At 38.3% G+C, this 12689-nt stretch overlaps 1 pseudogene; it reads left to right on the forward strand.

The window, feature by feature from the left end:
* Window positions 1-10929: 10929 nt before the first annotated feature.
* LOC129307332 (ATP synthase protein MI25-like) lies at window positions 10930-11751 on the forward strand (annotated as a pseudogene).
* The last annotated feature ends 938 nt before the right edge of the window (window positions 11752-12689 follow it).

A 12689-nucleotide genomic window follows, 5' to 3' on the forward strand; every position in this document is an offset into this window, starting at 1 on the left:
ATAGTTAAATCTACTTCTTAAGCCTTGCCCGGATTTAGATGCATCACTTTTAATCCGAAGTGAATGATGCCTTAATTGATGAGTGACGAAGGTAGCTAACCTCCATCGCATTATCCAAGAAGCCCTCTTTTCTGAGTCTAGAAAGAGCTAATTGAAAAGGATGAGCTAGTTAATTAGCCAAGAAAGACTAAAAAGAAGAACTTATAGATTAGGAATTCTCGGACTAAACCCTGTAATCTTCCTGCCTTTGGTCGAGCTAATTGAGGGTAGCGAGCAGAAGAAGAAGTGAAGCTACAGTAGTCCCCATTCCTTCTTTATCTAATTAAGACTAGAAGAGAGTTCAGCTAGCTTTCTGTAACGGGCTACTCAACTATGACTTTGCTTCCCTATATTAGTAGCACATCAAAGGTCTTCGTCAGGTGTCAGAATCACATTTAGATTATGGTCTATGAACTCAATACTAGATAAAGAAGCATCAAACAATGGAAGAATAGAGGGAAGGTAGCATTGCTTCACACTTCTCTCTTTGTCATTCTAAAGCAGGAATAAAGTAGCCCGTATAGCAAGAAGGAAGGGTATGGGAAATGCAATGAACTTCATCGTAATAGATATATCATAATTTAATGCATCGAACTCGTATATTTAGAGCGACCCCTCTATGTCGACTCTACTAATGATGGATCTAATTAATAATATCATCATAAATAGCAGGCACGATACCAATTCCACTCCATTATAGCTTTCCTAATTCTCCTAGTTGTGCCTAATGATCTGAGGAATGATAATGATGGCTACAATACGAAGGAAGCCAAAGAAGAGCTAGCAACTGTCATACTATAATAAAGGCAATTACAGCTAAATCCAGGTTTAATCTAACTCATGTGCTATTAACTCAATTTTGAAATAATAGGTAGCTACTTCCTTCTAACTTAAGGCATCTTACGCTCAATTCTTAATTATTATTGTCAAGTCTTAGACTCTGTTAAAATAGGAATTTGTAAAGTGTTCCATCAACTAAATACCCTACTGCTTCTCAATTCCTGATTAAATCAGTGCCAGAGGAATTTTAGAGTAAAGAAAGAAAGTCTCGTAGGAAAGGGAACCAATGATAGATGCTTTGAAATAGCATAATAGAAAGAAAGATTGTCTCAATATCAAGGCAAGTCTAATGTGAGTAATTGAACATCCCCTATGCATTTCATTCTTTCCGAAAGAAGTCACTCGCTAGAGAAGAGGAAGGGAATTTGGAACTCATCAGCAAGTTAACCTTTCCATTGTCTATGCCAGCAACAAAGGAAGAGGTGAGCTACCAACTCGTCGCCTCCCTCTCGTTCCACCCTTCTGTCTGTTCTTTCTTGCTATTCTTTCATTGTCAAGTATCGGACTTTGGTCTTTTTAGAACAAGAAAGTGTGTAGTGAGTGAGATTTCCCCTCTCTTCTTTAATCTTTTCTTCCCAAAGCTCACTAATTTAGTGATAAATGCTCTAATGCTACTAGCGATGGGCAGCCACTAGGAAGAGTTGATGGTATGAAATTTCTCGACCTATAGTGAAAAAATCAGAAGAGAAGAAAGCTGCTAGCAGAGGGTGGAGAAGTGCTACACCTTTGTAGATTGATCGAGTTCTATGTACTGATTCTCATCGAGATTAGGTTGGTGTTCAGTGTGGGTAGTCTTGTTAATCTAATCTATAAGTTTCAAGAAAGAGAAGAGGAAGGGAAAAAGCTGGGTAGAGGAATTGGTCAACTCATCAGGTTCATGACCTAAAGATGCAAGTTTGAATCTTGTCCCCACCTAATCATCTGAGGCCGTAGTTAGCCTCAATCTTTCTAATTCGTAAGTAACTCAGTGAGTGCTTCATGTTAGCGAAAGCCCTAGTCCTAAGGGCGTGTTAGAAAGAAACAATGGCCAAATCCATGTAGACAGAATGAGACTCATCAGTAAGAACTAGATTGGATAAAGCATCAGAGTTCACAGATTCATCTATTGTTGAAGTATGTCCTGAAGCCACGGTCGAAGAAAATCAAAGATGGTTAGTAAGTCTAGATTCATCAATAAAGTAGGAACCCATCTATCATCCCTTTTATTCTAGACCGGTGCCCTAATCCAATTTTGCTTTTTAAGTAAGGATATTAAGAGAGCCTTTGACCTATGTATGGGTATGGTCTCAGTGAAGGTCTTTAATGGCTCTTCACTTTTCCCTTTAGGTGTACCCCAAACTTACTAGCCTTTCTGCCCCGGTAGCAAGGAACGAAGCTACCCTTATCAGATAAAGGCAAAGTGAGAGGAGTGATTTGAATCAACAGTTTGGTAATTTTATACATGATATGATGTCATTCTCTCATCCTTCTCCTCTTTTCTAGCTCTAGCTGTACATTAATCTTCCTTGCAATCAAGCTAGCAATCAACAAGCTTACCACTAGATCCCGAGCCAGGAGATGAGTTACTGCTTTGAAGAAGCTCTTGGTAACTGGTTGGATGAAGGAAGTCCCTAGAGTGTAGTGTCTTTAGAATAAGTATGCTGAAGATGGACTTCAGAATGGGGGATTTTCTTTTGTGAAGGAATTCATAGATGGCCTCTTCTCTAGAAGCTGCAAGATTCACTTTCATTTGGACACAATAGATGGCGAGAATCATGCTTCACCACAATCAGCTTCATTCTCAGATCTCTATGCTTCCTTTTCCAGTTCTTCTTTGGCCTACTGAAGTTCTCACTACTCTTACATAATGAGAAAGTTGAAGTGAGCCCTAGGAGGGTACAACTAAGAATACGATCGGTCGGTACTAAGAATAGGAACACAACTAAGACTAATCATTCCAGAAGTCAGAAGCACTTTCTCTATATCCATGTAAGTCTTTCTTTCTTTAGTTACAGCAATTTGATCAAGATAGTTTGAGTTATTGAATTACGATAGCTCTATGACCGGACTGTAACTATCTCAAAGTGGAAAGAGTCAAAGCTTTGAGAATTAATTCCTTCTTATTTCCCCTAGGGACTATAGAAGAAGAATAATAAGAAAGACAGTTTGAATTACTGAAGTTAAGTGACCAGTTAATAAGGCAAGAATTAGAATTAGTTCATTGAAAAATCTCATTTCAGTCAGGTAACTAAAAATAAAACTCTATAGATTGAGTAAAGTGAGCCAACAATAAAAATCTTGTGTGTGTCTAACGCAACAAGCAACAGAATTAGCACCCTGGTGTGAAAGCCCCCACTTAGTTTAAGGCGTTAGTACGAACAAGCAACGGATGAGCGCCCTAGTGCGAAAGCCCCCACTTAGTTTAAAGCGTTAGTCAATAAGCAACGGAATTAACACTCTGGCGCGAAAGCCCTCACTTAGTTTAAGGTGTTAGTATGAACAAGCAACGGATGAGCGCCCTAGCACAAAAGCCCCCACTTAGTTTAAGGTGTTAGTATGAACAAGCAACGGATTAAGCATTAGCGAAAGCCGTTGCAGGTTAGTACACGCAGCCATTTTCTTGCTACTTTAGTTTGATTACTACTTTAGTTTTCTTGCCTAGTTTTCTTGCTGCTTTAGTTTTCTTACCCTACCCCATTTTCTTGGTCCGTTTTCTTGTTGGAGTGAAGATGCGCTTTCATTCTTTTTAAGACTTACGGAGCAAAAGGCATAGAGGTGCTGTTCACACGTCTTGGTGAAGAAGCTGTGATTGGTGTGGTTTTTGCTTCTTTCCATTCTTTCTTATACCCAGGTAGGTCAGTGACCAAGAGATTATGTGTTGAAGAAATAACCTATGCTATTTCTGCTCTTGGGGGAATAACCACAGCTGGTGCTTTAGTAGGGGCATTCTATTCTGTTTCAGAAAGAACTTTGAGTGAACAAGGCTAAAGCCTATCTTTTCTCAAGCTTGATTCACAATAGCTATCAGTTCAAGCAGGAAAGCCCACGTATTCTTATTATAATGTCCATTGGAGCGCTTTCTTGGGAATTTTCTTTATCACTATTGGCTTGAAACTAAGACCCTTTTGCTTCAACAGTCCTGTTTATAAGTTCGATAGTAGGTTGCTATGTCTCTGTATCTTGATCGTTGACTATAACCTGGACACTTTGGTCTCGCTTCAATGTTACTGGTTGTTTGAATCTCTCCTCTTCTTTTATTTCGAGTGTTAGAGTCAACCATTTACTCTAAAGAGAGTGAGCGACCTACTAGTAGCTAGGAGTAGGAATAAGGAATAGAATAGGCTCTTCTGTCTTACCGCTACGCCTCCCCTTGTATAGTAGGGCAATAGAGTTGCTTGCCGTCCTACGGCTTTCTTTGAAGTGTTATAATTTCTATCATTGACAAAAAAGTAGGTGAGAAAGAAAAGACTTAAGATTGGCTGGAAGTTCTCTATCACAGTAAGGGGTATAATATCAAAAATGTAGTATTTCGCTGTTGAAATGCTCAGATAGGGATTTATTTACTCATGTGGCACACGAAAAGTCAGGATTATGCTAAGGTCAAGGAAGGGCATTTTCTACTAAATCAAAAATGAGTTAGAGTTTAAGGTAACTCTGGATCCGGCTATCTCGTTAATAGGTATAGTTTTTTCTTTCATTGGTACTACTCCGATTCAATTCCTTCAAAACTGAAGAGACAGAGTCTCAGTTGATGCTAATTCTTCTCTGCTTCCATTAGATTACTCATGATTTAATAGTTCACTGGTCCACTGGGCAAGGGCCTACGACATAAGGCTCTTCCTACAAACCTGAGAAATAGAGTTCTACATCGGGTCTTTCTTCCTAGTTACCTTTCAAAAGCAGATAACCACCGGAGCAATAGGCACCTTCTATTCAATCAAAAAATGTATGCTGCTTTTCTCTCATTTAGAGCTACCTGAGACTTTGAAAGAGGGTGAAACTTCTTTCGTTCATGACCTATACATACCCAAGACTCATTCACTCCTTAAAGAGATTAGTCACGAAGTTTTTGATGATAATAGAGCTTTTAATTTGATGCCCTTAGCCCTTTCCTTCCAGTTGATATGCTCTTCATTACACTCAGCCTTCTAAACCCAGAGTCTATCAACTCTACTTCTCCAACTCACTCTTCGTCTGTCGACTCTTCTTGGAGAGTCTGTAAACTCTACATTACTAACGCTCAACCTTTCTCATAGGACACTGCAATATCATTCATCTTACCTACGATAAGAAAAAGGTAAAGAAAGACCATTGGCAATGTCCTCAATAACATCCCATAACTTGTGAGGAGCGATTCCAGCTTCCTCAGTCTTGTCCGTCTTTCATTTCTGTGTAAGAGTCCAAAAGGGAATCAATCATTAGCATTCCAATCCGTAATGAATCTCTTTGTCTTCTATTCTCTTTCTCATTTTTAAAGATGTAGAGCAAGTTTATTTTCATTTAATGGAATGCTCCTTCACACCCTAAGTAAGAATCTCCTTCCACCTTTGATTCTAATCTTAGAATTCTAAGGGCAAGAACCTTATTCTATAGAATTTTATGCCATATGCTAACATGCAAAGAGTAGTTACTCCTTCTTGTCATGTACAGCAAATACTGTAACAGCGGTTATTCCATTCTCAACTGATTCAACAAAGTGGATTCTCTAACAATCGATTCCATAAGAGCAGATTCATGCAAAAGAGCTAACATCCTTGTGAATAGACCGGCTTGGGACAAGCTTGCTTGCTTTTAAGAGTTTGACCAGTCAAGGTTTTTCTTCCTACTTTCTTGCCGAGAGCAGGGACAGAAAGAGTCATTACACCACCCGTCCTACTACACTGGGGAGAAAAAGAACCTATAGCTTACAAAACTAGTCACAAAGGCTTAACCATCAACAGATGCCTAACTTTTGTTGATGGGTAGCTACTCGCTTTAGTAATTGTATGAGTCCTGGCCTAATCCTTTAGGGCTATCAGTCAAAGTAGGAAAGAAAAAAGTCTTCAAAGTAGTCCATTACTACTGTATGGTAGTTTTTTCCGTATGCTCGTCTAAGCGAGAGTATGGGTTTCCATTAGGTGAACCCTTCTCGATTGTCTTATTGGTATTATGGTAAGCGCTTTCTTGCCTAGCGCATTGCCTTCCTTTAAGTGATTGTACCACCCTTTGATCTCTTTCCCGTATTCATTCATTTCTTTTGTAGAGGGAAAAGCAAATGCATATCCATTCGTTGATGCAACTAGTCATTGACTTTTATTTTTCTTCCCTACTCTTAAGGGAGGTTACGAAAACAGTGCTTATCCTTGATCGATTGAAAAGAGTAATAGTTGCTCACTCTTCTATCTGAAGTAGCCGTAGATGCAGCAATTCCCCTTATGAAGATCTTTGGACATCTTTCTCCTGGTGAGACTTAGTTTAGTATGGATGATAGGATGTCGAGAAAATCCATCAAAGAGCGTATTCTTCCTTTCGGGGAAGTCTTGGCTAATTCAACTCAAGCAAGAATAGCATCCATTCCTTCAATAGCTGTTAGGGGCCTTTTTCCTCCATTTAATGATGTCATATAGGTAATTAGCCACATGATTACCTGAAGATGTCTTCAAGGGAACTGTAGGCCATTTTAATGCATATTCAGAACCTCGATTCCCTATCTGGTTTGTTAAACGGTGGTTAACTGGTAAGAACATTTATAAGAGTTCTAGGATTCAAGGTTCCTTACCTTAACTAAAAGAGTAAGAGAAGGAAGAAGAGCTAGAAGCTAGAGAGTTGCTGCCTAGCTACAAAGCCTGGATTTCCATAACATACTCAAAAGTGGTTTCTTATTCAATGGTAAGCTAATGAAGATATAGGTTAATGCCTATAGGGTAAAAAGATAGGGGAATTCCCAAAAGGAGAGTGGAAGCCCAAGAGAGAAGAAGTCATTCCAATCCCTGACTTCCATTCCTAACTTATCCCAGCTCGGGAGGACAGGGGAAGACTCATAAAAAAGTAAAGTATGACAAAATGATTAGCTACGAACAAGAAGAAGCTCTTCAATGAGTTCTTACTTTTGGCCATACCAACCCTTTCAACTCTGAGATGGATTTCTCAATCAACATCGATAAATAAGGGCCTCTTACCCCTTGAGGTAATCCGTAGGATTACAGACTTATCTAACAGATGAGAATGCTGGTCCTGAATTCGATTCAAGATCGGGGGAAACCATTGACTTTGCTACTACTTTCACTGGGTGGTCAATCAAATCAATTGGTGAAACTGCTGCTTTATTTTCCACACTGAAACTAAAATTATTGCTACTTTGATTCATATGCTGGTGGTGAGTCAAATGTGATTTCATAGACGGAGAGAACCAACCTACCAGGTTAGTTGCTTGGATGACTAACTCATACCTGCATTACCTAAACATCAGTAGCATGTTGGCATGGAGCTAGTGATCCACGGCAAAAAGGCTTAGGGGCTCTATGAATTTCATTTCCCAGCCCGCACTAACTAATCACTAAGAGCTCATCCTGAGTTCTCTCAGGACAGGATAACTCAAAGTATGGCATGAAGTAAGAAGTAAGCCAAGCTCAGTTAGCCGTTACGTTAGGGTGACTCAAGAAAGCTTGAAATGGAATTCCGGGAGCCCTTAAGCTTAAAGCTATCCGGCTTCAAGCCGTGAAGGAGGAATCCAAGTTGTAAGTAAAATAAGGAAGATTGTTCATCAGCACTTTCAGTAACTAAATGAAGAGTAAGCCAGGTGCATAATCAAGCTCATCTCCTCCTATCTTCCCAGAGTTTTGTTTCAGTTCTCCTTTAAGGTTCTCTTGAGTAATTAAACTAGTTAGCAGGGACAGATTCCATTGTGCTTTCAAACTCAAAGATTCAATTAAGTAAGCTTGGCTTTAGCATTTTCCATAGGAAGTTTCTTTATTAAGGGCATGCCTTAAGGAAAGGAGTAACTTTTATGGTATCTAGAAACAATGTGATCCCTCTTCTTAACTCATTCTTTCATCTTAAATCCTTTTATCTTAAAGGTTTGATAGTTGCAGTTAATAAAGCTTCCTTCAATGGCTTACTTTTTGCCTTGCTCAATGCTTGAGAAAGAGGGATTACTTAAACATATAGCGAGTGTAGTTTACAAAATGAGTCTAAAAGCCTACACTTACACTGGGATTATTGATTAACAATAAGCTAGCCACGTACAGTAGACTGATTCAAAGATGGATACAATAGGCATTGAGAATTGCTTATAGAAAGAGAAGACTGACTACTAGTGTGAAAGATGAGCTGTTAATAAAGCTTGATTCTCTTACTTACGCAATTTAGTCTTTAACAGTGCTTATCCCGCATCTTAGACTATTCTTAATGTTCTTACTAGGAAACTATAGTTTGTGTAGCCTATATGCTATAAGTTCTAAGTTAGTGTGAGGACCGAAGGGATGGAGCTATTTCCCTGGGAAGGTCAAGCCTATTACCAAAGCCCCACCCATCCACCATAATGGACGCTAACACCATTTTAGAATGATAATGAAAAGTAAAAAAGTAAGTACCCTACTTCACTTATAATAAGAAGAGTAGGGAGGGAGAACGGAAGACAAAAGAGCCCTAACTCATATCGTACCAAGAACTAACTTGCCATTGACCTAATCAAGTGGGAGATCACCTTCGCTCATGTTCTGAGAATCTCCATCTGCTTTAAGTGGGCGAACTAGAATCCTTATGTCAGGTTGGTTTTCTTCCTAGCTGGCAAGCCCCTTCTCATAGTTGCTTGTCTTTTTATCGCTGCGCTTATGAGGAACTCGCTTGCCTGAGCCTGCCTTGCATACCCCATTGGTTCTTGGTTTTAGGAGGGTTTTCTAAGGTAGTAACGCTTTGCATTCACAAGAACTCTTTTGAGTTTGGTAACATCGTTTAGTTCATAGGTTTGGGATTCGAGGAGTTCTCTTTTCGGTACTATTGATAGAGTTCCTCACTACACTACTGCTTTTAAGCATTTCCTTTGGAGCTTGAGGTAGTTACGTTAAGTAACAGGATCTTAAACTCTCATTCTGTACGTGAGCACTCGAAAATATCATCTTCTTTTTCTTCTTATTTCGTAAAATAAATAATAATGTGGTGACTTCTTTCCTTTGTTTGGCTTGAGTCTAATCTCATCTGGATTGAGATAGAGTGGTCTTGCTTAGTAAGGAGTTGTTCTAGTCTTCTGGTAGTCGCTTGCGCTTGTCTTATGAGTGAATCTCGATCTATGGCCTATTTGATTGAAGACCTGTTCAAAAGATCAGATAGGCGGATGGAAGCAAGAGGCTGGCTAGCTCGTGAAATCAAGATCTTGTAAGAAACTGTATCACAAGTACACTAACGAGTACCACAGGTGCACTAAAGGATTTACAAGCAAAAATCAATAGTCTGAAAATATTGCATAAGAGAAAGAGATTTATAGCCAGTCTCTTTAACGGCAAATACGAGAATTTTATGTCAAAAGGACTAACCAACGAGGATGAAGAAGGAGCAGGAGAAGGAGCTAACTTTAGTAGGGACGAAAGCAAAGAAATTCTAAGTTCATATCATGACAATCTATATCGAAGGGCAATTTTGTTGATGCATTCCTTTTCAATATTCTAGGTATAATACTTTTCTATTTGCTTGTCGATTTTTGCTATTTCATGCTCGAAGGAAGCAAGGAACCCTTCGTGGGATTCCTCCTCATCATGAGTGTGTGTTCGGCATTCTATTTTTATTTTCGCGCTGAAAATTATCTTAGCCGTTTTCATTTTGTTTTTTCTTTTTTTCACAGTTTTTGCTCAGTAATGCATCTCTTAGAAAAAGAGTGGCTTTTTTGGTTTCTTCTTTTTTTCTTCAATAGTTAATTTCTATTTTGTAAAATACAAGCAAATTCCTCTAAAGTTTGGTTTTTTTTTCTATTCTTATGGGCTATTTACTTGTATACTCAGAAATTCGCCTTTGGGTATTCACTATGGTTGTTCAACTAGTCTTCATATTCCTTTGAATTTTCTTCTTTCAAGAATTAAACCTCAGGTATCATGCCTGCGAGTCTTCCCCTAGCATATCAATCTTCTTTTTTTTACTCATTATTATTATTTCTTTTCATAGACAATGACAATTTGATTTGCACAAGTCCCACCTTTATGCTTAAAATTAGATTCCTTTTTTCAGGTTCACTTGTTCTTTATGTAAGTTTTCTCAGCAAAAATCATTTTGACATTTTTTTGGTATCTCTTATATATATCTTATTAAATTTTGGAATTGGATAGAGACAGTAAATCCATCTTTTACGAAATTCTTTCCTTTATTTAACACTCTCTCTATATATATATATATATTCTTCTACACGGTCTTAGTAAAAAAAAGAAGATTGATTTTTATCCTTTATTTAACAAAAATAAAGTTGACATTTTCCTCGAGAAATTCATTTTCATTTTGGTTATCCTCTCGAGTATGCCGATGCCTTCCACCTACTCATGGGTATGGTCTTGGCTTGCGACTTTCGCGTCGCAGGTGTTAGCACTTCATTATTTTTGCTTTTTTTTTTCAAGTCTTTCCACACGAAAGGAAACCTTCTCTCTCTATGGACTAGTAATTCTTTTTAGTACAATTTCATTTATATTTTTTGCTTTTGTTTATTTTTTAACATAAATGAAGGGATCAAAGAGGTTATGGCAGATTATGTTCACCAAGAAACGACCCAAAATTTGATCTTGGTCTATTTGAGATTGTTATAACATTTGAATTTCTTGATCATTCTACGTTCCCGACATGGATCTTATCAAATTTTTCACATTTTCTATGATAATCTCTATTTTAGGTATTTGGGGAATCCTCCATAATAGATGAAATATTCTTATTATGTTAATGCCAATTGAATTAATGTTATTAGCTATGAATTTGAACTTTTTGGTATTTTTTGTTTCTTCCGATGATATGATGGGTTAAGTATTTGCTTCATTGGTTCCAACGGTGGTAGCTATGAAATCTGTTATTGGGTTAGCCATTTTCATTATAACTTTTCGAGTCCGAGGGACTATTGCTGTAGAATTTATTAATAGCATTCAAGGTTAAACATGATTCCTAGCAAATTACCAAAATACTAAGTTCTCTTCTCCTTTCGTTCTCTTCTTTCTTTTTGATTTTGACTTGGTTGGCAGGGTCAAGGCCTTTCTCGCTGGGCAAGTACATCTGATTGATTCTAAAGTCCTTTCCTAAACCACTTCCCGTTCAGTTGCTGAAAGATAGAGAGAACCCTTCTAAATGAGATTGAGTTCTACGGCAAGCAAGATGCTATTTGCTGCTATTCCATCTATTTGTGCATTAAGTTCGAAGAAGATCTCAATTTATAATGAAGAAATGATAGTAGCTTGTTATTTTATAGGCTTTATCATATTCAGTTGGAAGAGTTTAGGTAAGACTTTCAAAGTTACTCTCGACAGGAGAATCCAAGCTATTCAAGAAGAATCGCAGCAATTCCCCAATCCTAACGAAGTAGTTCCTCCGAAATCTAATGAACAATAATGATTACTTCGGATTAGTTTGCAAATTTATGGCACCGTGGTAGAATCATTACCAATGGCACGCTGTGCACCTAAGTGCGAAAAGATAGTGCAAGCTTTGTTATGCCAAAAACCTAAATGTTAAGTTAGCAACACTTCTAAAAGCCACTTCTTCCGTCGCATCCATCTTCAAGACGATCTAGGCACAAAGTTTCACATATTAATTGGGAGGAGATTTTGCCCTAGGTGTATCACGAAAGCAAAAAAAATAGAACTCATTCAAGAGAGCTTGGTGGTCTTAAGAATGGTTCGGGGGGAGCCTTTTCTTAAGAATAAATAAAGAAGACGAATAGAAGATAATTCATGTTCATGCTAACAGAAGTGAAGAAAACTAAACTGTCAGTCCAATATTTGCTTGCACGGGCTATTATTTCAAGTGGGATCAATCCGGATTATTTGATCGATGTCAACATTCTCGCCAACGCCTATTGCATTTTGATGGAAAAAGGACTTGGTAATGAACTTATGATAGAAGCCCTGAAAATCCTGCAGCTATGGCAGCACGGGTTACCCATTTATAGGCGAGGGTGGGGGATAGGTTTGAGGACCTATTGGTTAAAGAAAATGCAGATAGATTGTATAAAAGAGTGCGAGTTGATGTTGGTATTAGAAACGTCTTCAGTTTTTTGATCGCGCGAAATCCATCATTGGCAAAACAATCATATGGTTCCTTACAACTATCTTTTTGAAGTAGATAGTTCACAGTGCTTATTCTTTTAGAATGGAATAGATAAAATAATGAATAATTGTTTCAAACTGGTAATAGATTTATTGAGAAAGACTCTTTATGGTGGGGGTGTTGATGATGAAAATAATCGTGGTACCTCTGAAGGTAACAATCGTTCTTCAAATAGAAGTTGTGCATGCTTTAACAACATAGTATGTTATGGTCGGTCTGAGAACTGCAAGCCCTCATTGTAAACGCCTCCCTAATAGAATGATGGCATGCACACGCAATGCCAGTGCGGCAAGAAGTGCACCCTTAAGGGGGATTTGCATCCTAAGGACAGGGTACCAGAAGGAACGTCTTCTAAATCTAAGAGGAGAGAGGGGGATGGAAAGCTAAATATGAACTTGAATCCAAGGCATCTCATTCAAGTTCTGTTAGGTTCTTAGTAGCTCTTTCGCTAACAAGCAACGTGCGAAGCTGCCCCTATCAGATAAAGGCAAAGCGAGAGGAACAAGCAATGAGCAAGAAAACGGGGCAAGAAAACTCCTATGCATTAGTAGGCAACAAGCAACAGC

This window comes from Prosopis cineraria, unplaced genomic scaffold, assembly GCF_029017545.1.
Source record: "Prosopis cineraria cultivar Desert tree isolate PC_DT_omini unplaced genomic scaffold, ASM2901754v1 PC3, whole genome shotgun sequence".
Lineage (NCBI taxonomy): Eukaryota > Viridiplantae > Streptophyta > Magnoliopsida > Fabales > Fabaceae > Prosopis > Prosopis cineraria.